This window comes from Canis lupus, chromosome 7, assembly GCF_048164855.1.
Source record: "Canis lupus baileyi chromosome 7, mCanLup2.hap1, whole genome shotgun sequence".
In the NCBI taxonomy this organism is placed as follows: Eukaryota; Metazoa; Chordata; class Mammalia; order Carnivora; family Canidae; genus Canis; species Canis lupus.
Window position 1 is genome coordinate 8,662,876 of NC_132844.1, and position 24,274 is coordinate 8,687,149.

Sequence of the window (24,274 nt, forward strand, 5' to 3'; positions counted from 1 at the left end):
TTTTGCTTTGTTTTGAAAAAACCGCCCTTTCTTTTTGTAGGAAGAAAGGAAAACGAGTAAAAAGCTCCGGTGGTCTTTTCTAGAACAAAAAGAAGCCACCTGGGTCCAACAGAACTGCAAATGAAAACTCTTAAGAAACCCAGGGCTCCAGCACCTGGGCGGGCCTGCGCTCCCCCAATGGGAGAAGCTCCGGGGACGCCCGATGCCCCCCCCCGGCCCCCCGCGATCCGGCTGCTGCGGGGGGGGGGGGGCTCACCCGAGAGGCCTCGACCCCGTGCGGAGGTCCTAGGAGCGCACACCCGGGAGTACCTGGGGGCAGGGGGCATCCTCCCCTCCGGTCCGGGGGGCGCCCAGCGCCCCGGAGCGACCTCGGCGGGGGCGGAGGGGGCCTCACAGTCCCGCAGGCCTTCAGGGGGGAGCCCCGGCAGCATCCCCCCCACCCCGTGGGAAGGGTCCGGGAAGGGGGAAAACGTGCACCTGTTCCGTAGCCTGGAGCCCAACGGCCCGCACCTGGCGCGCCCGAAGCGCGGGGCGCTCGAACGTCCCCATGGAAGCAGACCTGCCAGTGGGCGCCTTTCCTAAAGGAGGGCGAGCCTTCAGGGCAGTTTTTTGGTTTTTTTTTTTTTTTTTTTTTTTTTACAATATTAGCTGTTTAGAGAGATTCCCGAGTCACACCTACGAGCAGCTGCGTTAGCTTTGCGGGGCATCCCGCCGCGGGCCTCGGGCAGGACGGGCCTGGAAGTGCACGGGCCACCAAGCCTTGGTTGAGGCAGCTCCAGCAGGGTAACTCCGCGACAGCCTAGCCAGGTGGGGTCACCCCGGGCAGGAAGGAGGGGAGGGAGCCAGGGCAGCGGAGGGACCAAGGGGTGAGGTGGGAGGCGGGCAACAGCCACAAGATCACACCCAAGTCCTCAGCCTCCACCCGGAGCTCCTTCAGCTCCACCGCGGGGACCCTTTGAGGACGTGGGGTGGGGGGCACCCCTGAGATAGAGTCAGCCCAGAGGAAGAGACTGTAGCAGGCCCTACACCCCCGGAATCGGCTCCTGAGAAGTGCTCATGAATCACATTTACTGACCAGCCCTGAGTGACCCTTTGGGTTTGAGGAGCACCTGGAGGGAGCTTGGGAACTAGCTAGGTGTTGCAGCCACTGGGAGCTTTTGTGACTGAACTGGAACGCTTCTAAAGTCTAACAGATTTTGATTAATAATTCAATCCTACAACAGTTATATAAAGAATATAAGAAGAATTCCTTGTGCAACTTAGGAAGAAAAATAAACATTCCAACTGCCCAAGGAATATACTTGGATTCTTAACTCTAAGTCAAAGGTATTACATGATTTTTAAACATAATTCATGCTTACTCAGCCCTTAAGGTGCTAGACCCTTGCAAAGAGATTTACATAGAATCCCATCTAAGCTTCCCAACAGCCCCTGAGGGAGGTGCTCTTTTAACTGCCCATTTGCCAAGGTTTCTTAGCTCTGGCCAAGGTTGCACAGCCAGTAGTTTTTCTAACTCCGGAGACAAACTCAGCACTGTGTCTCCACTGCCTGGACAGGCTTTCACACATACTCTAAAGAAGTGCCCGGAAAAAAAGGTTTGAGTCTGTTGGCTCAGTTTTAGCCCATGTCAAAGGAAAACCGCTAAGTGTATCGCTCTGTCCTGCCCCTCATGGTGCAGCCCATTGTTCCCATGGGGTTGAAGGGTGCCTGGTCAGCGCTCCTCTCTGCTCAGTGCTGGCATTTTTTTCATTTTTGGCTGTAGCTGCTTTTCACAAAACCGATTGCTCTTGGTAGCTGGGCCTCATCAACCACTTGACTCCTCCTCCCCTGAGAAGGGCAGCAGCTTATCACCTGTCAGGCTACTGTTCTGTGTACTCAGCTTCCTAGACTTGCAGGGTTTTGCTTGTTTACAATGAATGTTCACAGCAGTTTCATTCACAACTGTCAAAAACTGCAAACAACTCAGATGTCCATCAAGGGTGAATGGTGAAACACACCGTGGTACATCCATACAACAGAGTACTACTCCACGATAAAAAGGACTGAACTTCTGATGCGTGTAATGACGCAGAGAAATCTTTAAAAATGTTGTGCTAAGTGAAAGAAGCCAGACTCAAAAGGTTCCGGACTGTATGGTTCTATTTATATGTTATTCTAGACAATACCAATCTAATATATAATCACAGAAAGTAGGTCAGTGGTTGCCTGAGGGTAGGGAGGGGGTGGGGAGGGGTGCAGTGTGACCGGAAAGAGGCGCCAAGGTACTTGGGGGGTAATGGCCACGTTCTATATCTTAATTGTGGTGATAGTCACACACATGTACCTATCTTTCAAAAATCATCAAACTGTATACTTGAAATAGGTCCAATTTGTTACATATAAATTATATCTTAATCAAGTTGGTTTAAAAAGAAAACAACCGGGATCCCTGGGTGGCACAGTGGTTTGGCGCCTGCCTTTGGCCCAGGGCGCGATCCTGGAGACCCGGGATCAAATCCCACGTCGGGCTCCCGGTGCATGGAGCCTGCTTCTCCCTCTGCCTGTGTCTCTGCCTCTCTCTGTGTGTGACTATCATAAATAAATAAAAAAATTAAAAAAAAAAAAAAGAAAACAACCCCTGAGAAACAATCCATCTGGCTCAGATGCACATTTCATAGTTCTTAGACAATGGGAGCCCCGAGTACATTTTAAGAGCTAGGTCCTCATTTACAAAAAATGCAGCCTCCCCCAGGAGCCAGGTCCCTAGCATCGCCAGCATCGCCAGCGTATCTCTAGGCAAGGCGCTCCGTTCATCTGAACTACAGTTCCCAGTCCTATCTTTGAGAAACACTCCTTCTTAAAATAGGACGCGCATTTCTTCTCAGCCAGGGATTTTTCTTTCCAAGTGTTTAGGGAGGAAGAATGAGCGTGGCAGGTGGAAAATGAAAAACTAGATGGCCAGTGAGTTGTCCACAGAGTAGGGACCTTCTTACTTAGGAGCCTTCGCACGGGGAGTGCTAATGGTAGGAGGGGACCCAGCACCTACCCACTGTCCATTGGGAAGGGGAGTGTTTTGCAAAGAGGCCAGAGGGCCAATCAGTCTTTTTCCTGCTCTCCCAGGCCCCTCCCCGGGCTCTCCCAGTCAGAAGGTGGGGAGTTCTTGGGCTGGGTGTTCACAGATCTCAGGGAGCACTGCAAGCCCAACGCCGCCTCCTTCCCACTTAGCCCTTTCCCACGTACTCTGTGCCCGCCTTATTTAAGGCAGCCTGCACACCTCACTGCGCAGAACCTGCATTCGAATCCTCCTGTCACCCCTGCCTGATTGGGAGGGGTGCAGTCCACAACAGGACTACCTCAGAGATGGTCCGTGGCTTGTGTGCTAGGGCTTGTTCTAGAGAGCTCTTGTGGGCTAATGTCAAATGGAGCTCGTGAGGGGCGTGTGCAGGCGTCGAGGACAAGCCCATCCAAGCTCCAGGGGCGAGTAGAGGCCCAGGCACAGTGGCTGCGGAGCCGTGTTGTGATTCCCAACCTCGGTGCAGCAACACCTGCTCTGAGCAGCTGCCACTTAGTACAAGTCGCCTTGTACTGTTGCACACAATTTCAGAGATCTCTGCGATCTTCTCAACTAGTGGGGGGTGAAAGGTCAGGAAATACAGGATAAATTGTTAATTTACAATTTACAAACTGTTAGCGTAGGAAAATGTCTGGACATCTCAGGCCCCAGACTTCCCCACCCCTCAAACTGCCTAATTGCCTACTGAAGTCATTGCTTTAAATTTAGAAGCACTTTACCCGAAGTCAGGTTTGGAGGTTGAAGAAAAATATGTTGAGCATATTACATGAAAATGTAATTAACATACTGTTTCAAAATAAGTCTTTCACGTGTTTCCCACCTTTTTGTTGCCCAGTGGAATATAAGTCCGTTAGGAGCAGGAAAACCGGCTTCTCTTGCTTTCCGAACACTTAGCACGGGGACTTACAAGGGGAGGTGGACAAGAAGCATTTGCTGCTACTAGAATTTGCAACATCCCTTCTCCCTTCCAACGCTCTTGGAGATAAGGAGAAACAGGATTAGGTCTAAACAAAACCAAAACAGACTAGAAATCTTTTTTTTTTTTTTGCACAGGACTTAGTGTGGCCAAGAACTTGCAGCTCTGTTCTGCCCAAGTGAGGACTCTGCAGGGCAATGTAGCTGCTGGTAGACAAACTTGCATTTTCTTCAGGGTGACTGCTGGCTACCCGCCCAAATCTGACTCGAGAAAGCAGGTCAAGATCTTTTAACATGTACTCACCTGTGCCTCCTACTAAAGCATGGTCGTTGATGTACACAAGTGACTCTTTTTTGGAATACCTGTGATTCCCTAAGCACTCACTTTGATTTCTGGGGGAAAAAAATGCCTTAAAGTAGCTCCTTCAGTTTAGCCATGATGAGGAAGGAGTCTCATGGACATTATTGTAAATGATAGGATGGCAGGTTACTTTGATAATACCTCCGGCTCTCAACACAGGTGCATATGTGTTTGCATTGGGGGGAACTTTGTTTTCTGCATAGGTTTTTAAAAAAATCATTTTAGTTGTGTGGCTTAAAAAATATAGAGATTTAAGCTACTTCAACTTTCAAAAACCCTTCAACTTTTTTTTTTTTTTTTTTTTTAAGGAGGTTCCACACCCAACCTGAGGCTTGAACTCATGACCCAGAGATCAGGAGTCCCACACTCCACCCATGGAGCCAGCCAGGTGCCCCACCCATCAGTTTTAAAAAGTAAGGGCAAGGGCTAGAAAATTCTGTTCGATAAGAGAGAAATGCTTTTGAAACACATGACAGCTAAAGAATAAAGATGGAGAATGGGGACGGGGAGTGGGGAGAAAAAAGAGAGAAACAGTCAGGGACAGTCTGATGTAGCGTCAGGATGCAAGAGAGAGAAACACACAAAAAGCAAGAACGACTTTCATGAGGAGATATTACTCTTTTCTTACAACTTCCAGGAGGTTTATGCTAAAGACTTTTTTTTTAGATTTTATTTATTTATTATTATTATTTTTTAAAGATTTTATTTATTCATGAGAGACACAGAGAGAGAAAGGCAGAGACACAGGCAGAAGGAGAAGCAGGCTCCATGCAGGGAGCCCGATGCGGGACTCGATCCCGGGTCTCCAGGATCCCACCCTGGGTTGAAGGCGGTGCTAAACCGCTGAGCCACTGGGGCTGCACAATGCTAAAGACTTTTAGAGTGAAAAGTAAAATCGCATTTTGCCACTGTATGTGTATGCAGCAAATTATCATCCCAGCCCCAGGACCCCAGAAGGTACATCTAAGGGAGGATCCAGAGATGGATCCCGATACTACAGACCGAGGTTGGAAGAGGCATTTCAAATTACCTACTCTCCTCTCTATCCCTCATTTTGTGTTCTTCTTTCCCGTATTGCTTGTGCTAATAAATATGGCCCACCCCAAACACACACACACACACACACACACACACACACACACACACACAAATACATAAAATGGGGCAGCCCGGGTGGCTCAGCAGTTTGGCGCCGCCTTCAGCCCAGGGTGTGATCCTGGAGACCCGGGATCGAGTCCCACGTCAGGCTCCCTGCATGGAGCCTGCTTCTCCCTCTGCCTGTGTCTCTGCTTCTCTCTCTCTCCCGGTGTCTCTCATGAATAAATAAATAAAATCTTAAAAAAAAAAAAAAAGAAATACACAAAATGTAAAAGAAGAAATGTTCACATAAATACACTTTGACCTATTGAGCACTCAAGCTTTTCATTTTAACCTTTTAAATAAATGTTTCTTTAAATGTTATACAGTTCCCTCTCGCAGAGCGTGCTAAATATAAAGTACTACCTCTTACTGATTCTGGAGACAGAACTATGGGCCTCGGTTATTCCATTTGTGCTGTGATAATGCTTTCTTCCCGGGCTGTTACAATGAGTGAAGACCACGGCTTCGCACTAAACAACCCACAGACTATAATATGGTTAGTAACAAGCAGGCCTTTGGCCGAAAGACATGTGAAATCAACCATTTTTGATCTACAGTATGACTTCATACGGTGCAATGAATAATACTTTACATTAGTGGGGGCACCAGGTGGCTCAGTGGTTGAGCATCTGCCTTGGGCTCAGGTCGAGATCGAGTCCCTCCTCAGGGTCCCTGCATGGAGCCTGCTTCTCCCTCTGCCTGTGTCTCTGCCTCTCTCATGAATATGAATAAATAAATAAAATATTTAAAAAATATATTTTACATTAGGCTTTCAGAGCCTCTCTTGGCTGTCAGGCTCCCCTGTCTCTCGGGAGGGACACTTACTTGCCCTGCGCTGTTTCCAGGATGTCAGCACTCCCAGTGCCCACCCCACCCTGTCTCTGTGGCTCATTCTTGTTCTCCATGTTGTTCTTGATCTCTTCTCCTTCCATTCAACTTCAGGTGATATGTACTTCTCTACTTTCCACCACAATATGTTTGGTTTCTCTCTTTTTTTTAAAGATCAATTTGTTTATTTATTTTAAAGAGAGAGAGAGAGAGAGAATACCCACACAAGTGGTGGGGGGCGAGGGTAGGAGGGAGAAGGAGAGAAAGAGTCTCAAGCAGAATCCCTGCTGAGCACAGAGCCCAAATTAGGGCTTGATCTCGGAGACCCTGAGATCATGACCTGAGCCAAAGTCATGAGTTGAATACTCAACCCACTGAGCCACCCAGGTGTCTCTGTTTGTTTTCCTTTCTAGCTTCAAGCTACACAATGATCACATCCCATTGTATAAAATCATAGGTATACTACTGGGTCAAGGAAGTGACAGCTTGTTTTTTTTTGACTTTCAACAGTGTCCTGAAATAGAGGCATTATTGAATATGAAAACCATCATTAATAAAATAATTAAATGTTCATTATTCCAAAAGTATGTTTTGCTCTTCCAGAGGGTTTGATGAAGAAGCAAAAAGTTTCTTTTGAAAAGTAGACTCCTGGTTCCAGGTAAAAATTGACCTCAGCGGGCGCCTGGGTGGCTCAGCTGGTTAAGCATCTGCCTTCAGCTCAGGTCATGATTCCAGGGTCCTGGGATTCAGCCCCATTGTCAGGCTCTCTGCTCAGCAGGGGAGTCTACTCCTCCCTCTCCTTCTGCCCCTCCCCCACTGCTCATTTTCTTTCTCTCTAATAAATAAAATATTTAAAAACAAAGAAACAAAAAATAAGTGATCTTAGGATATTCAGTGTTTGACAGAAGCAGAGTGAAACCTAATTGTTTAAAGCCACAGACACTTGATCAACCAGAAAGGAAGATAAAATCATAGAATGTTTAAATTGCAGGATTGTTTAATTCATTCGTTCCACTAATCATTCTTGAGAGTCTGCTTTGTATTAGAATTTTCTCCTTTCCTTAAAGAGGCAAATCATAACCCCAAGAATCTAAGTAATTTTCCTAAGACACAAGTCAGGCTTTCTAAAAGTTTAGGGGCACCTGAGGGGCTCAGTCGGTTGAGCATCTGCCTCTGGCCTAGGTCATGATCTCAGGGTCCCCACATGGAGCTCCCTGCCCAGCCTGCTTCTCCTGCTCTCTCTGCTGCTCCCCCTGCTTGTGCTCTCTCTCTCTCTCTTTCTGTGTCAAATAAATAAATAAAATATTTTAAAAATAAAAATAAAAAAATTAGTTTAGTAATTTTTCCCATTTGAGGTTATATCATAGAAAAATAAGATTTTATTTACTAGAATATGATTTGTACACCACTTGAGGAATGTCTGACTGCATGTAGTACGTTAAACCTGTACTGCTTTGCAATACAAAAATGGACATGATCCAGTCAGCAGCAGATAAGCTCTCACTTATCACGGAGTGCTGCTGTCTTTAGAATCAGACAACTCTGTAAACAGTGGATATTTCTGTCTGTCCACCCTTCCTCACCCTTGTCTGTGCCCCAAGCCCTTGACTATGCTGGAATATGGAAACTGACCCCCTTACCCTTTGGCTTTGGTTTGGTTCAGCCAGTGTAAGACACTGATGGGACATAAAACAGAGGGACTGGGGTGCGCTCAGGTGTTTTTACCCCCCACCCCCCTCGTTGTGCTCTGGGTTGGGTGTGGCCAGGTGTGACCGAGTGTGACCCTGTGGCCTCTGTCAGGGAGCCTTCCCTGCAGCCATACTTCTCTGCAGTTCCCAATGACTGAACTGCTTCCTCCTCTTGCGCAGTCAGGCCTAGGGTGGGAAGGCTCTCAACTGGTGCCTGCAGGGGAGTGCTTGACTCTCCTCTGCTTGGGGTAGAATCAGGTTCTGTGGGGCAGGACAAATTTTGAGAGGTTTCTTTAAGACAAAGAACCCCAAATTCTGGATTACAGATTAAGGGACAGGATTTTGGAAGAGGCCACGTGAGCAAAGGGCTGGGAAGCTTAAGCTTCTTTCACTTCTCTAGGTTTCCTTAACACCTTTCCCACAGTTTGTAAATAGTCCCTCAGTATTTTCCTCAATTCTCCCGGTGCTCTGATCTCTGGGCCGGGATCCTCACTGACACTGTGTGCCCGATTACAGGACACAAATAACTCACGATGTTTCTCTGTGTGTAAATTGATCAGAGTTTGACCAACTTTTTCTTTTTCTCCCAAAGGTGAAGAGAACTATCACACTGAATTGATTTGCTTTATAGTAGAGATAGTTAATCCTAATTTGGTTAATCCTAATTTTTTCCCCCTATGCACAACGTGTAACTAGGAGGAGACTACGGAATTTGAAATTTATAGCACAGTATTTCTTACCACCTCCTGGACTCTATGTGTATCTCAATTAGCATAATCAAAACACCAACTAGTTAGTTCCTAATTGGAGTGAAGAAGCTTAGCCAGATGGGAAAATGGAAATATGTCCTTGTGAAGTAGTCAAATTAGTTCCTTTTTTATTGACCCAGAACTAAAAAAAACATGTTCTTTATGCACTTGAAAAAGAAGGACTCGCACAATAGCTCGTGTTAAAGGTCAAGAATAAGGACATCTATACAGAGACTAGGTTGGTGGTTACCAGAGGGGAAGGGGGGGGGTGGGGGTGAGCTAACTGGGTGAAAGGTCACAACTGTAAGGTGCCCTGCAGTAACTAGAGTTACGGTGGCAGTCACTTTGCAGCATATGTACATAGGAAATTGTAATGCATACCTGAAACTTATACCATAGGTACTAATTTTACCTCAATTAAAAAAAAAAAAAACATCTGGGGTCCATGGGTGGCTCAGTCAGTTAAACGTCTGACTTTGGATCAGGTCATGATGTCAGGGTCCTGGGATCGAGCCCCACATTGGGCTCCCTGCTCAACGGAGAGCCTGCTTCTCCCTCTCCCTCTATCCCCACCCCCCGCCCTGCTCTTTCTCTCTCCAATAAATAAAATCTTAAAAAAAAAAAAAGTCCTTTAAACACTAGAAAACTCTTATTGAGTCTCAGAATCCAAGTACTCAAATCCCAAGGAATAACCTCCAGTTAGGTCACCCATATATAAATGATGTGATGAAGAAGATAGGGAATGAATTAGGAAGAAGAGTGGGAAGCAGCCCCGGAGAGGCCTGTGGCAGCATGCCTGGCTCCCCCCACCAGGCACAGCTAGTGGTCAAGCCCACTGGAAGGTGAGGGAGGAGGAAGAGAGAAGGAACTTGGAGCTGGCAGTTCCATCAAGAACGAAGCCTCTCCAACACAGCCCTATGCACCTACGCTGTCTCTGAGACTTCTAGTGACCTTGAGGCTTAAGGTTAGTTTAACCACCTTGAAAAGTATGGCGGAAAATAATGGAGGTATTTCTAGAAAATGGTACAATGTTTATCTTTCAATTCATGTACATATATCCCCCCCCAAATTTCTCAGTTTTTCCATAATTTCTAGTGAGAATTACTGACTTGCTGGCAATATGCTCCAAATTAAGAAGCACAGTGCATGCTTTCATGAAAAGAACTCAGGAATATTACCATATAGGGATCAAATCATTCACCCTCTCAAAAAAGTCCTCATCTGTCATACAGGATTATTGAGAAATCCACATGAAATGATACACATGAACATGCTTTGAAAAGCCCAAAGTGACCGAAGACAGTGGTGGCCGGCATAATGGATAGTCTGATGTTTCATGGCCCAAGTTGAAATTGTAGAAACTGAGTAAATAATAAGATTACTTTATGACTCTCAGTTGGTGAGGTGGAGATGAGAACAGCCGTATCAACTGTAATTTCTAAACGCGTTAGCGTGTCTGCAGAACTTGGAGTATCGTTCGTTGCTTCTGAGTGCTCGCCTTCAATGTGTCATGAGCAGAATAAAGCGAACAAACAGATGTCTACCCCTTTCTCTTTAGAGCTTTTTTCCTCCAGGTCATAATGTATAGAAGATATGCCACTAGGTAGAGAGGACACCATTGGGTCATGCAATGTAAAATAGAACCTCACTTTCTTTTTTTTTTTAATATTTTTTTAATATTTTTTTATTTTATTTATTTATTCATAGAGTCAGAGAGAGAGAGAGGCAGAGACACAGGCAGAGGGAGAAGCAGGCATCATACAGAGAGCCCGATGTGGGACTCGATCCAGGGTCTCCAGGATCACGCCCTGGGCTGCAGGCGGCGCTAAACCGCTGCGCCACCGGGGCTGCCCCCAGAACCTCACTTTCTATAACCTTATCCTCCTTTCTTTTTCTTCATGGCACTTATCATTACTTGAACTGTGCTTCATATTGATTTGTTATTTTATTTTATTTATTTATTTGAGAGAGAGACAGAAAGAGCACAAGTGGGAGGAAGGGCAGAGGCAGAGGGAGAGGCAGGGTCCCCGCTGGAGCCCTACATGGGGCACGATCCCGGGACCCCAGGATCATGACCAGAGCCGAAAGCAAACATTTAATCGACTGAGCCACCCAGGCACCTCTGTTTCATATTATTTGTATGCTTTATTATCAGTCTTTCTTTATGGAACTTAAGTTGTATGAGCACAATAATGTAGCTTTGCTCACCACTGTGTCCCTAACCCTTTCTCAATGCATGGTACCAGTAGGCACTCAAATATTTGTCAAGTGAAGACATCAACCATATTTTCGAGAGATCCCTTACTCACCCACCCATCAACAACTGAGAGCCAGACAACAGTGCATCTTGGGATGCTAAGCCGTTTGGGGGCAATGACTTGTTTCTGAAGCCCTCAGTGAACCACCCTCAAACAACAGCAAAGGCCTGTGCCTAGCCTCAGCCCCGTTCTCAAATGATTCCTCCCCAAATGCAGTTTCTGAAATGCTCATCCTCTGGACTTTTGGAGGATCAACTGAAATGTTTGTAAAACATCTAGCGCCGTCTCTGGAGAAGAGATGGATGGAAAAGGAAACCTTAAAAAATAAAAAAAATAAAAAAAATAAATACATATTCATATTTGAAAGTCAGGATATACAACCAAGTGCAATGAAGAAAATATAAAGGAGCCGTAATTTTTTCATCCCAGGATATCACTATTATTGTTTTTTTTTCTTCCTGGCTTTTTTTCCAGGGCATTATACAATATCATTTGATATTAGCTTTTTGACATATTGTTCTTCACTGAATTCATGTTAATAAATATACTTCTAAAATAAATTTTTAATGGCTACATTGAATCCCATCATGTTAATGTACTACAATCCCCACAGTTAGTGGGGATTGTAGTACATTTAGTGTTAATGTACACTATAACACTACACTATAACTAGTGTAATGTAACATTAGTACATTGTACTAATGTTAATAATTTAGTGTTATTTTCAAAGCACTACAGTCTGCAGAAAGCATATCTTGCCACATATTCTTTATTATTTCTGTAGGATATATTCCTAATTAGAAATCAAGGGAATGAAAAAGAAAAACCACAATGAGTTATCCTTACACACCATTCAGATTGGAAAATAATGATAGAGAATGATCATTTCCAAATATAAGAGAGGTTGTGGAGCAATAAGAACTCTTATATACTGGTGAGTGGAATGTAAATCGGTGTTACTGGGGCAGCCCGGGTGGCTCAGCGGTTTAGCGCTACCTTCAGTCCAGGGCCTGATCCTGGAGACCTGGGATCGAGTCCCACATGGGGCTCCCTGATGGAGCCTGCTTCTCCCTCTGCCTGTGTCTCTGCCCCTCTCTCCCTCTCTCTGTGTCTCTCATGACTAAATAAATAAAATCTTAAAAAATTGGTGTTACTGCTTTGGAAAACACTGTGACATTATCTGATAGATTTGAAGATAGGTCTGCCCTGTGAACAAGCAATTCCTCTTCAGTACACTCCCTAGAGCAGCAGTTCTCAGAATTTTGACTTCAGAACCTCTTGACACTCCGAAATTTAAGGACCCCAAGAGCCTTTGTTTATATAAATATATAGGTTATCTCTAGCAACACTTATCAGGTCAGAAATTAAAGCTGAGTAATAAAGTCCAACAACACTCAGGACATTTTCTATCAGCCAGCAGAACAAGACATCCCTGCACATCATGTTGCCTCTGGATCTCCACCGTACACTCATGAGAGCAAGAGACTGAAAGGCAGACAATGTCTCAGCTTTGTTATGAAAATAGTTTTGACACTGTGGCCTCCCCCAGAAGATCTTGGGAACCTCCAAAGATCCCCAGACCTCACTTTGGGAACTACTGTTCTCCAGAAGTTCATGAACATTGTTCCAGAACAAGCATAAGAATGTTCGTAGCGGCATTGCTTGTAATAGCCCCCAACGAGAAACAGTCCCAGGCCTCATCAATGGTAAAATGAATAAGTTAATTGTGGTTCATTCATTATAATAGAATACAGCAATGTAAATGAGTGAACATAATTGCACACAACCAATGGATGAATTTTATAAATATAAGTTGATCACAAGAATCCAGACACAGATGAGAACACAGTACATAATTCCATTTATATGAAAGTCAAGAATGGGAAAACTGATTTGCATTGTCTTGGGATATATTCATAGGTGGTAAACCGCAGAAAAACCAGAGATGTGATGATTATAACAGTTAAATGAGTGGTTACTGCTTATGGTAGAGATTCTATATTTAGAATTTGGCTATTTTGGGACACCTGGGTGGCTCAGAGGTTGAGCGTCTGCCTTTGGCTCAGGTTGTGATCCCAGGGTCCCAGGATTGAGTCCCACATTGGGCTCCCTGCATAGAGCATGCTTCTCTCTCTGCCTGTGTCTCTGCCTCTCTCTCTCTCTCTCTCTCTGTGTCTCATGAATAAATAAATAAAATCTTATAAATAAATAAAATAAAATTTTGATATTTTATTCATCATGCATTTTTTTGTATTAACTTATTTTTCAAAACATTATAATAAAATATTGCATTAAAATATTACTTGTTGGGCAGCCCCGGTGGTGCAGCGGTTTAGCCCCGCCTGCAGCCCAGGGCATGATCTTGGAGACCCCGGATCGAGTCCCATGTCAGGCTCTCTGCATGGAGCCTGCTTCTCCCTCTGTCTGTGTTTCTGCCTCTCTCTCTCTCTCTCTGCATCTCTATGAATAAATTTTAAAAATAAAAAATAAAACAAAAATAAAATATTACTTGTTGAGGGTTATTTTTAAAGATTTATTTTTATTTGAGAGAGAGAAAGAGAGAGCAGGGGGGTGCGCAGAGGGAGAAGGAGAGAGAATCTTAAGCAGATTCCACACTGAGCACAGAGCCCGATGAAGGGCTCGATCCCATGGTCCTAGGATCACGACCTAAGCTAAAACCAAGAGTTGGACAGTTAACTGACTGCACCACCCAGGCGCCCCTTGACTGTTGAATTTCTCTGGCACCCCTTAAACTTTGCTCCTGAGGCAAGCGCCTGACTCCCCTCACCCTAGTACTGGGCCTGGCAGTGAGGGAGAGGAGGGAGGTATGACCAGAGAGGCCCACAGGAGACCTAAGACAGGGCAACAATGTGCTACTTCCTCACCTGTGCTTAGTTTTACAGGCGCTTGTTTTATAATTATTCATTATACCCTACATTTATATTTTGTACATTTTCTGCTGTGCGCTGTATTTTACAATCGCTAGGTAAACATGCATTTCTTTGGTTTCTAATGGCACCGAACATATTTTATAACTTATGCTTTGTGACTTATTTCAGTTAACATTATTTAAGAACCTACCATGTGCCAGGTACCTGATAACAGTCTGGTGAGGTGCTAATTGTCATCTCACTGGGGTGTGGAAAGTGATTTGTTCAAGGTCACCTGTAGCTTGTGGGACCAGAAGATGCCTAACAATGCTTTTTCTCTCCTTCCATTTCCTACTCTGTTCCTTTTGGCTGCATTTGACTCTCTCTTGGGCCTGCAGCTCTCTCTCTCTCTCTCTCTCTCTCTCTCTCTCTCACACACACACACACACACACACACATACACACACACCCTAAAACAAAATCTGGGATAAACTAGGAAGGTCACTTAGAGAAAGAGCTGAGAAGCAAAGTGTGCTGCTAAGGAAGGTGAGGAGGAGGAGCAAGTGGAGGACTGGCAGTGGGTAGTGAAGACCCAGGAGTCCGGGCTGGATGGGGCTGACTGGAGCAGCCCCAGGGGAGCCCAGAAAACAGCATCAGAATTACCAAATTGGGGAGGAGTTCGTACTTGAACTCGCCAGAGCCTATAAAATGATGAGTTTTCATTCAGTGTTTGCTATCTTTTTCCACTTTGGATATTTTTCTATTCCCAGAAAGACCCCTCTGATTTCTGCTCCCACGGAACTTGCTCTTATTCCTCACTCCCTCCATAGACTTGGTCTCCTTCAGGGATTGGGACCGTGTGCACGCTGGCGATGGGAAGTCCATGAGAAAGGGGCTGCTCCGTCAGTTTGAAAAGTAAAGCATTTCATCACCTCTCACCACTCTGTTCCTGGCAGGCAGCGTGAGCCCTGGATGCCTTCTCTCTGCCTCGGCTTGCACGTTTGGATTGCGTTTTGCAAACACTACGCCTGTACAGGCTTGAGAAGGACAAGTCTGTGCACCTAGGTTGAGCACTGCCCTAATCCTGATTATGCCTGGAGACACAGGCAGCAGGTTCCTGCCCATTTCAACATTTGAATTAAAATGAAAATGTGGTCTTACTAGCCAGGACACCAGTAGTATCTGCAGTGTCTCCCGTGGACCTTTATCTCGTATCAGAGAAACCTAAGGGAGAAACCTTCAGGACCATCAGCCTGGCCAATACACTTCCTCTCCCAGCTCTCCCCCACCCCACCCCAACGCTCACTCACCAAGGTATGTAGGCTATGCTTAAATTCATCTGCTGAGTACATTTTTTAGATATTTACAATTATCTTCATAAGGTGGTTGACCAAAATATCAGAAATTCCACTTACTCAACTTAAAATGCTTCCGGAAGGTTCCTAGTCATATTGGTGTTTAGCCAAGAGGTTTCTTTTTCTTTCTTTCTTTTTTTTTTTTAATCTGATAAATCATTTTTGAAAGGCGTTTCTTATAAAACACAGGTACTTATTCTGTTAAGACTTCGAGAGGAAGATTAGGAGCTCGTATCTTAGGGTAAGGACATTTGCAGTGTACTTATTCAGCATGTGTCTAGCTTATGAAAAGATGGGGGCACACGTGCAATGTTAACAAAGAAAACAGCGATAATGGCCAACACTTACTCGGGGCCTTATATTTATGCCTCCATGATCAAACTAGTGAAGCAAAGTCTAATAGACATTACATAAACTGCTTTTTCTTAAAAGTTTGCAAGATTGCTTTTTTTTCTCATAACTTATTTTAAGCCATAGGATTTCTCGAGTGATGGGGTTGGATGAAGCCAACTCTGTCCCATAAATTTCCGTGTCCTAATAAAATCTCATTTGGGGAAAGTATGTGCAACACATAATAGCTCGTTGTGGGGACAAGGCTGGTAAGAGCGGCAGCCGACACCCACTGGAGAACACATTTGAGAGGTAACCTACATTTTAAAAGACTGTAATAGAGTTTCTACCATCATCTGCCATGAAGAAAACGAAAAATCCGTCCTTACTCTCTGCCTAATGTTTCCCAACCAGTGTCTTCAGAGGGGCTGGACAGCAGTTCCCCTTTGAAATTTGGGAAAGGGGCGGAGCAGGGGAAAGAACCCATGAACAGAGTTAACAACAGCTCTATAAACTTGGCATTGTTAGAGCTGCTGATGGAACTAACTCAAATGTGTTTAACGAGAGTAGCTTGTCGATGATGACCTGCAACATTTTCAAGAGCCTAGGAAAAGGCAGACCCAGTAGATCCCATAAGAGGCATTTTCATTTCAACCTCAAGATACTCAGCCTCCCACTGGATCTCTTCTACTCACAATGGCTTACAGATTTTTGAGCCCAGAGAATTTGCCAGTTCCAGACAATAAACCCATTGTGAAGCTAATTGATGTCATTAATAATACTACTCCATAAAAAAATAATAATAATAATACTCTATAAATTAAAAACAAAGTCCTAGTCAATGAAGAGATAACAAAACTTGAGTTAGTTGCTTACCATGATGTTGCTCCTTATTTTTGCTTTCTATGGAAACGCCGGGCGGATATGGGAAGGGACATGTAGTTGTGCGGCGGGCATCACCAATGTCAATCTTCTTCCTTCCCACGCTAGCTTGGTCTCGTCCTCCTCCCAGCCTCCCCTGGCTCACCCTCACCAGCTCACCGTCGGGCACTGCCGCTCTCTGCCAGAGCCAGAGCTGAATGACAGATGCTGACTGTTTACGTGAAAAGCATATTTAATAAGGGTGTGTTTGATTCAAGAGTTGAAAGGGTTAAAGAGGTGCGCCCTTTTTTGGGTGTGACACTGAACCCAAACTGCTGAAAAGCCAACAGAAGAAGTCGTAGGTAGTTTGGGGAAAGTAGCCCTGCATGCGTTAAGTTATGTGGAAAACCTGGCTGCAGGAGATAGGAAGCTGCGAGAGCAAGGATACCTTAGTTTTGGTTTTCTTTTTCTGGTGACCAAGGGCAATTTTCTCTAACGTTGGGTTTTTGTTATGTCTTACATTGATTCCAGCTCTTATTTATGTATGCTTTTGAAAAGAGATATGTTATTATTATTATTATTATTTTAAAAGATACAAATTATATCCCGTAAGCCACATACCATGTAGCATTACAAAAAAATGTAAGCATGCAACATGATAGAAAAGGCCAAAAAAAAAAGGCCAAAATTACATCTATTTTATGAAAACACAAATGACACATACATTCATCAATGCAAATAATTCAATACCTATAAATTACCATAACATTTGCTCCAATAGTTTGCACGAATCTGATCAGAAGTTTTCAGTACTTGATAACAAATTCCATCCTTCCATGGAACAGTAGTCACACTACTATTAGACCTCCTAAGTCTTTATTATTAGGTGCTGTAAATCAGAAAAAGAAATGCTCTCCTATGTTTTTCATCATAACCATTAGTATTGGAAACATTTATTAAGTATCTACTGGCTTAGGTCAATAAGCAAGCATGTACTGATGATGGTATGTATGAGTGTGAGGTGCTATTTTTAATATATATATATATTTTTTATTTTAGATTTTATTTTAAGTTATGGTTAAAAGCACACAACATAAAAATTACCATCTTAACCATTTTTAAGTGTACAGTTCAGTAGTGTTAAGTATATTCACCTTGTTGTACCACAGATTTCTAGAACTTTTTCATTTTGCAAAACTGAAACTCTATACCTGTTGAACAGCTCCCCAGTTCCTCTCCCCCTAGCCCCCAGAAACCAGTTTTTTCCTTTCTGTCTTTATAAGTTAGACTACTTTAGATACCTCATATAAGTGGAAACTTATAGTATTTGTCTTATCGGACTGGCTTATCTCACTTGGCTCAGAATGTCTTCAAGGTTTGTCCATGTTGTAACATATGACATGATTTCCTTCTTTTTAAAGTTGAATACTATTCCATTCTATGTATGTACCACAGTTTCTTTTCCATTCATCTATTAATGAATATGTGCATTCCTTCCACCTCGTGGCTATTGTGAATAAGGTTGCAATGAACACGGGTGTGCAAACCTCTCTTCAAGATCCTGCCTTCAATTCTTCTGGATCTATATATCCAGAACCAGGATTTTTGGATCATATCTTTAATTTAATGTATTTTTTTTAATTTAAAATTTTTAATTTTTTAAGGAACCTGCATTTTCCACAGCAGCTGCACCATTTTACATTCCCACCAACAGTGCACAAGTCCACATCTTCACTAACATTTGTTATTTTTTGGCTTTTTTGATAGTGGCCATCCCAACGTGGGAGACGTGGTATCTCTCTGTGGTTTGCATTTGCATTTCCCTAATGACAAGGGCTACTGAGCATCTTTTCATATGTTTGGCCATTTGTACCTCTTCTCTGGGGAAATGTCTACTCAAGTCCTTTGCCCATTTTTAAAATCAGGTGATTTTTTTTTTTTTTTTTTTTTTTTTTTTGCTTTTGAGTAAGAGTACTACCCTTAAGAAAGGTTGTAAGAAGTAGATAGCTACACCTATTTTAAAAATATATTACAGGGGTGCCTGGGTGGCTCAGTTGGTTGGGTGTCTGTTTTCAGCTCAGGTCATGATCTTGGGGTCCTTGGAATTGAGTGCTGTTTTGGGCTCCCCACTCGCTCGATGGGAGTCGCTTCTCCCTCTCCCTCTTCCCATCCACCCCTTCCCCACTCTCTCTGTCTCCCAAATAAATGAATAAAATCTTTTTTAAAAATAAAAAATATATTACAAATTTCTCTAGGCTTGGCAAGAACAATCCACTTTCTCTTAGTCTAAACTCAGCTGTAATTTCCTGTATAATTTTCGATGTAAAAAAAGATAAATTTTGGGGATCCCTGGGTGGCACAGCAGTTTGGTGCGTGCCTTTGGCCCAGGGCGCGATCCTGGAGACCGGGGATCAAATCCCACGTTGGGCTCCCGGTGCATGGAGCCTGCTTCTCCCTCTGCCTGTGTCTTTGCCTCTTTCTCTCTCTCTCTCTCTGTGTGACTATCATAAATTAAAAAAAAAAAAAAAAAGATAAATTTTGAAAATATTGGAAGTTAAATTCTCCAAAGAATTAAAAAAAATGTTATCTAAAGTATCACTTAAAAATAAAGATGTTAAAAAAAAATAAAGATGTTTGGGGCATCTGGCTGGCATTTGATCTTGGGGTTGTAAGTTCGAGCCCCACATTGAATGTAGAGATTACTTAAAATAAATAAAGAAATTAAAACTTAAACATTAATTAATTAATTAAAACTTAAAAATATATATATATACACATATATATGTTTATTTATGAAAAGACTCAATGGTCATTTGGTAACCATAACTGTATTTAAATAATGTCACACTCATGGTTATGTGAAGACTCTTATAATTCACTTATTCATTCAACAAGCATTTATTGATTACCAGCTCTTTGTCAGTTTCTGTAGATTCAGGAATTAAAAGACATACTCTCTGCCATCAAGGAACTCACGGTTTGGGGAAAAGAGAAGGAGGGAGGACAGATGTGTGAAGACAGTGCAAGGCAATATTGTTTAGAAGTACATAAAGGATGCAGCGAGCATATGATGATAGCAACCATTATGAATGGTCCATGTAGAAAAAGTAGTGTTTTATTGAATAATACTTAAAAGTCATGTATCCCAGCCTTGGGCTTCTTTTTCTTTCTTCCTTTCTGTCTTTTTTTTTTTAGGGAGAGATATGAATGGGGGGGGGGCAATAAAGGGGGAGGGAGAGAGATCATCTTAAGCAGGCTCCACGCTTGGTGTGGAGCCTGATGCATGGCTCCAACTCATGACCTTGAGATTGTGACCGGAGCTGAAATTAAGAGTCCAACACTTAACCAACTGAGCCACCCAGGTCACTGATCCTTTCTATCTTTCTAAAGAAGAATTATGGCTGGTAACAGATAAAAACCTTCTAATGTAATATTAGTCAACTCTGTAGCAATCATTTATATCAAAAACATTTATCTGGTCCCTGGCTATACATATACTTGACAACACAGTCTCAAAATAAGAGTTATTCTACTTGTATCGACCTGGATAGAGACACTATGAAACAATCTTTTCTTTATAGTACCTACCACATACTCAACTGTGTGAAGGATCGGGACTGTAAGTCTTATTTTGACTTCTAGAAGCTTATAGACTTGTCTATAAAACAACCACCAGTGTGAAGGCAGGCATATAATTAAATGCTATAATGCACAGAAGAGACATTTGTAATGCTTTAAGAGTTCAAAGAGGAAGAGATCAGTGAGGTGTACCAGAAAAGTGCAGGAAGGACCTAATTTAACGAGGCAAGGATCGAGGAATGGCATTCTAGGCAAGGGGAACAGCCTGAAGGAAGGCAGTGAGGTGACAATGGGCATACGGGGGCTCGGGGCTCGGCATGATTGTCAGTGAAATAAGTAAGTGGAAAGTTGAGTAAGTCCAATCAATCGAGTTTGAGGAGGGCCTTGAAAGCAAGCCAGGAAGTGTAGGTGTGATGTTGTGGGAAATAGGAGCTCTTCATAGGTTTCTGGGCAGGGGACTGACATGATTCAAAACAGTGATGGAGGATAAAGAACATGGCAGCTGTTGGTGGGCCCAAGTGGACAGAGACCTGGAGATAGCAGTGCTACATGCGAGGAGGCTGAAGTGACCACCAATTGTGGAAAGAGAGAAAAGAAAAGAAAGGACGGAGGGAAAGTAGCCCCTGAAAGTGAGAGATGAGCCCAAAGAACTCCACGAGGCAGTTTCGAGGCCTAGGAAAACACTGGGGAGCTCCATCAGAGGGCTAGGGCTAGGGGTCAATTAATATTTCCAAGTGGAAATGTCCACCAACCATGTAGAGAATCTATCTTCATTCTCAAAGCTATACATTTATACTCTACCTGACTCCTAAAATCCATCACATGGTAGATCACAATTGGTAGGAAAAATACAAGTGACAGTTTCTAATTGGCATCACTGGCTCTACTATCAGGCAATAAGTGCTATTACTCCCTGTAAAACGGACAAAGGACACGTTTATCTGTCTTCAGCCACCATCAGCATTTTATAGTTTTTGATCAGGAGTCAGCACTGCATGCAGCCTCTCCACAGTGGCTCATGCAGAGCCACCTTTGTAGTGAGAAGTTCGTTAATAAGCATAAGTAATAACTACTCTGCCACGACTTGTGGGTATTTCATCATTTTGTTTGAAAAAAAGGTTATGCTTTGTGATTATCATAATGAATGAAATAAAAATAGCAAGCCTGTAGTTTTGTTTTTAAACAAACCAATGAAATCCTCTCGCAGGAGGAGATGTCATTAAATTAACATCATACAGGGATGAGAGGAAGAGTTGCCCGTTTTATTTACTTTTCAGCCTCACTCAGGGTATTGTACTATTTCATCAGTACACATTTTTAAAGATTTATTTATTTATTTGAGAGAGAGGGAGAGAGCAGCAGCACAAGGGACAAAGGGAAAGGAAGGGGGGGAAGAAGAGGAGAGGAGAGAGAGAATCCTAGAACAGACTCCCCACTGAAAGCAGAGCCCAACCTGGGGTTTGATCCCAGGACCCTGAGATCATGACCTGAGCTGAAATCAAGAGTTAGATGCCTAACCAGGCACCCCTCATTAGTACCCATTTTCTTAAAGTACAAATTGAAAACTGGCCCAGTGCTCAGCACAAGCAACAGGACTTTTCACAGGTGAGGGCAAAGACATGAGAATTTGGCACACCTTCCCCCCACCCTTCCCTCAGCCAAATTCCCCAGGGGTCATTTCAGCTTTGGAGACTTTCCTCCCATGCTCGCTCATTCTTTTCCTGCCAATGTGAATCTGTATTCTGGAGCACGAAGGCAGGAATAGGGTAAAAAGTTCCTGTGCCTGACACTATGACTAGGTTGCTGCAGAGCACAGAGGTGGGGCCCGGTGCAAAAGAAAGCAAAATTGCCAATGCTGATTTCCCTCCCACATTTGTTGGCCCTGCCCGTCTCTATCACATTGGAAAGCATTCCTATAAACATATTTCAACTACTAGTCACAGACAATGTGCATCTGAATAAATATAAAACATACGTTCACAGGGCCAACAAATGTTCCCAGTGCAAAACGTTGATATTTCAACTTCAAAATTCTTCCCAAAAATCATCTGTAGGGACCAAGGGCAGGCCGTCCCAAGATGGGCCACTTTGGCATGAACACTATTTCGAGTTAAAAGTAATCAAAACCCAGAAGATTCAGGAAAAGCTCTTTTCTTGGTCCTCAAAGGCCTAAATTTATATTGAAAAGAAGAGCCTGTACCAGGAAGAGAGCTATTAACAGAGACTCCTCTTTTCCTAAGAAACTTATATGCATAACAGGTAGCCTTTGTTTTCCAAACATCTCTTTTCACTTCCCTGTTAATGGCCTTTCTCTCCTTTGTCCCCCCAACTCTGTCCCTCTCCTTAGCTCATATAAGCAGGTCATGGCCTCACTATCTTTGGCCTTCATGTCTGTGCATTCCTCGTATGTACACTATTAAATTTGGTTTTCTCCTGATAATCTGTCTCATGTCATGTTGATTCTAAGTCCAGCTAGAAGGACCTTTGAAAGGCAGAGGAAATCTTTCTCCCCAACACATCTTTAAATTGCCATCCTCTTTTTTTAATCTACCCAATCCATTGCATTCTATTTTGACTAGTTCCTCTTTCCTGGTGAGATGTTCCTTTCATAAACTGAACCATAGATTTTTTTTTCTCTGTGTCCCTATTCCTTTAACAAACCTCAGGCCAGGCACAAACCTGACTTAAAGATGGGCATGTCCCAGTTGTTGCCCTCTCCCCCTAAACTCACACTCCTAGGGGGGAAACAGTTAGTTTCCTTCACACATGCCAGGATGAACTAGGGATTCTCCTGGCTGTACTAAGAAAAGCCACTTAGTAGATACATTTGAATTTGAAACCTCGGTAGGATTCTGGGAAGAAAATGACACTATAATGTGAGCCCGTTAGACTAGGGCCCTCCTGTACTTTTTGTGCCCTGCTGGAGGAATTAGTGTCTCCACAGCCGACAGAACCTTCCCACAGTTCTTCACATGTTCCTCCATCTATGTATTTTTTAGGCAAACATTTAGTCTGTTTGCCCAGCTATTAATTAACAAATTTAGCTCTGTCACATACATAGAGTAATTCTGTGTGTTTCCAGACTGAACAATATGAACTGAAACCAACTCTGAATAACACGGACTACAAGCAAACTAAAATGATTCAAAATAATTATTGTTTTCATTTCCAACATACCAAAAAATATGATAGTCTTCTATCATAGACATTACTTAAAGACCTTTAAATCTAAAATAGTAATTAATTTAAAGTTTTTCCTACTATTTGGAAGCAATTTGGTGTCTTGTGACACAGTCAAATAAAAAATACTCTATTAAGACCATTGCCCTCCTCCAGGTATTTGTGGTAGGAAGAACCCCAGATGACTCCCCAAGTTCCCAGCCCTGGTGTACACTCCCTGTGTACTCTCCCTCTGAGTGTGGGCAAGACCTGTGAATATGACAGATGCTACTCCAGCATATCGGATGTCACCTATATTATGAAGTAAAGGCAAAGAGACTGCAGATTTAATTAAGTTCCCTAATGAGTTGGCTTTAGTTGACCCAATCAGGTGAGCTCTTTGAAAGAGCATTCATAGGTCAGAAATTTGAAGCATCAGAGATTCTCTTCTGATGGCCTCAAAAAAAGCAAGCTGCCTACGGGTTCTATATCTGCAAGGAAACGGATTCTCCCAGCAACCACAGGAGCCTGGGAGAGGACTGATCCTAAGATGAACCTGCAGCCCCAGGTGATACCTTGATTGTAGGTTGTCAGACCCTAAGCCGAGAACCCAGCTAAGCCTTGTCCAGACTACTGACCCATAGAAACTGAGATAACAAAATATATATAGCTTTCAGCTGCTAAATTTTTAATAATTTGTCATGCAGCAACAGAAAACTAATTCAATATTCAATAAATATTTATTGGCCACTTTTCATACACTAGGCACTGGAGTACATTTTTGCCATGGATTTGAAAAAAAAAAAAAAGGTGTAAGAATTCATGCATTTGAGGAACTTTAATCCACTGGGGACCATAACATAGGTATTTAAGTGAGGAGAAAATAAAGTAGCATGTGTTTATATTAGTTGTAGCAATGAAGAGTTAGCAATGGGGAGGGAGAGAACAATCGGGGAAGGCTTCATGAAAGTGGTGGCACAGGCCAGGGTTTGAATAGTTTTGTTAGGTAGAAATGGGGCGGAACAACATCCCAGGCAAAAGGAAGAGCATGAGCAAAGCAGAGATGGAAAAGTACAATGTCTATTTTGGGAGGTGCTGGTGGAACTCTCTGGCTGAGACAGGGTTCCCA

General features: G+C 43.2%; 1 protein-coding gene across 1 annotated transcript in view; it reads right to left on the minus strand.

The window, feature by feature from the left end:
• Positions 1-24,274, minus strand: part of LOC140636369 (beta/gamma crystallin domain-containing protein 1-like) — a gene marked incomplete at its 3' end in the record, with an annotated part of 152,781 nt that overhangs the window by 1,454 nt on the left and 127,053 nt on the right. The gene's annotated exons all lie outside the window — the stretch shown is intronic.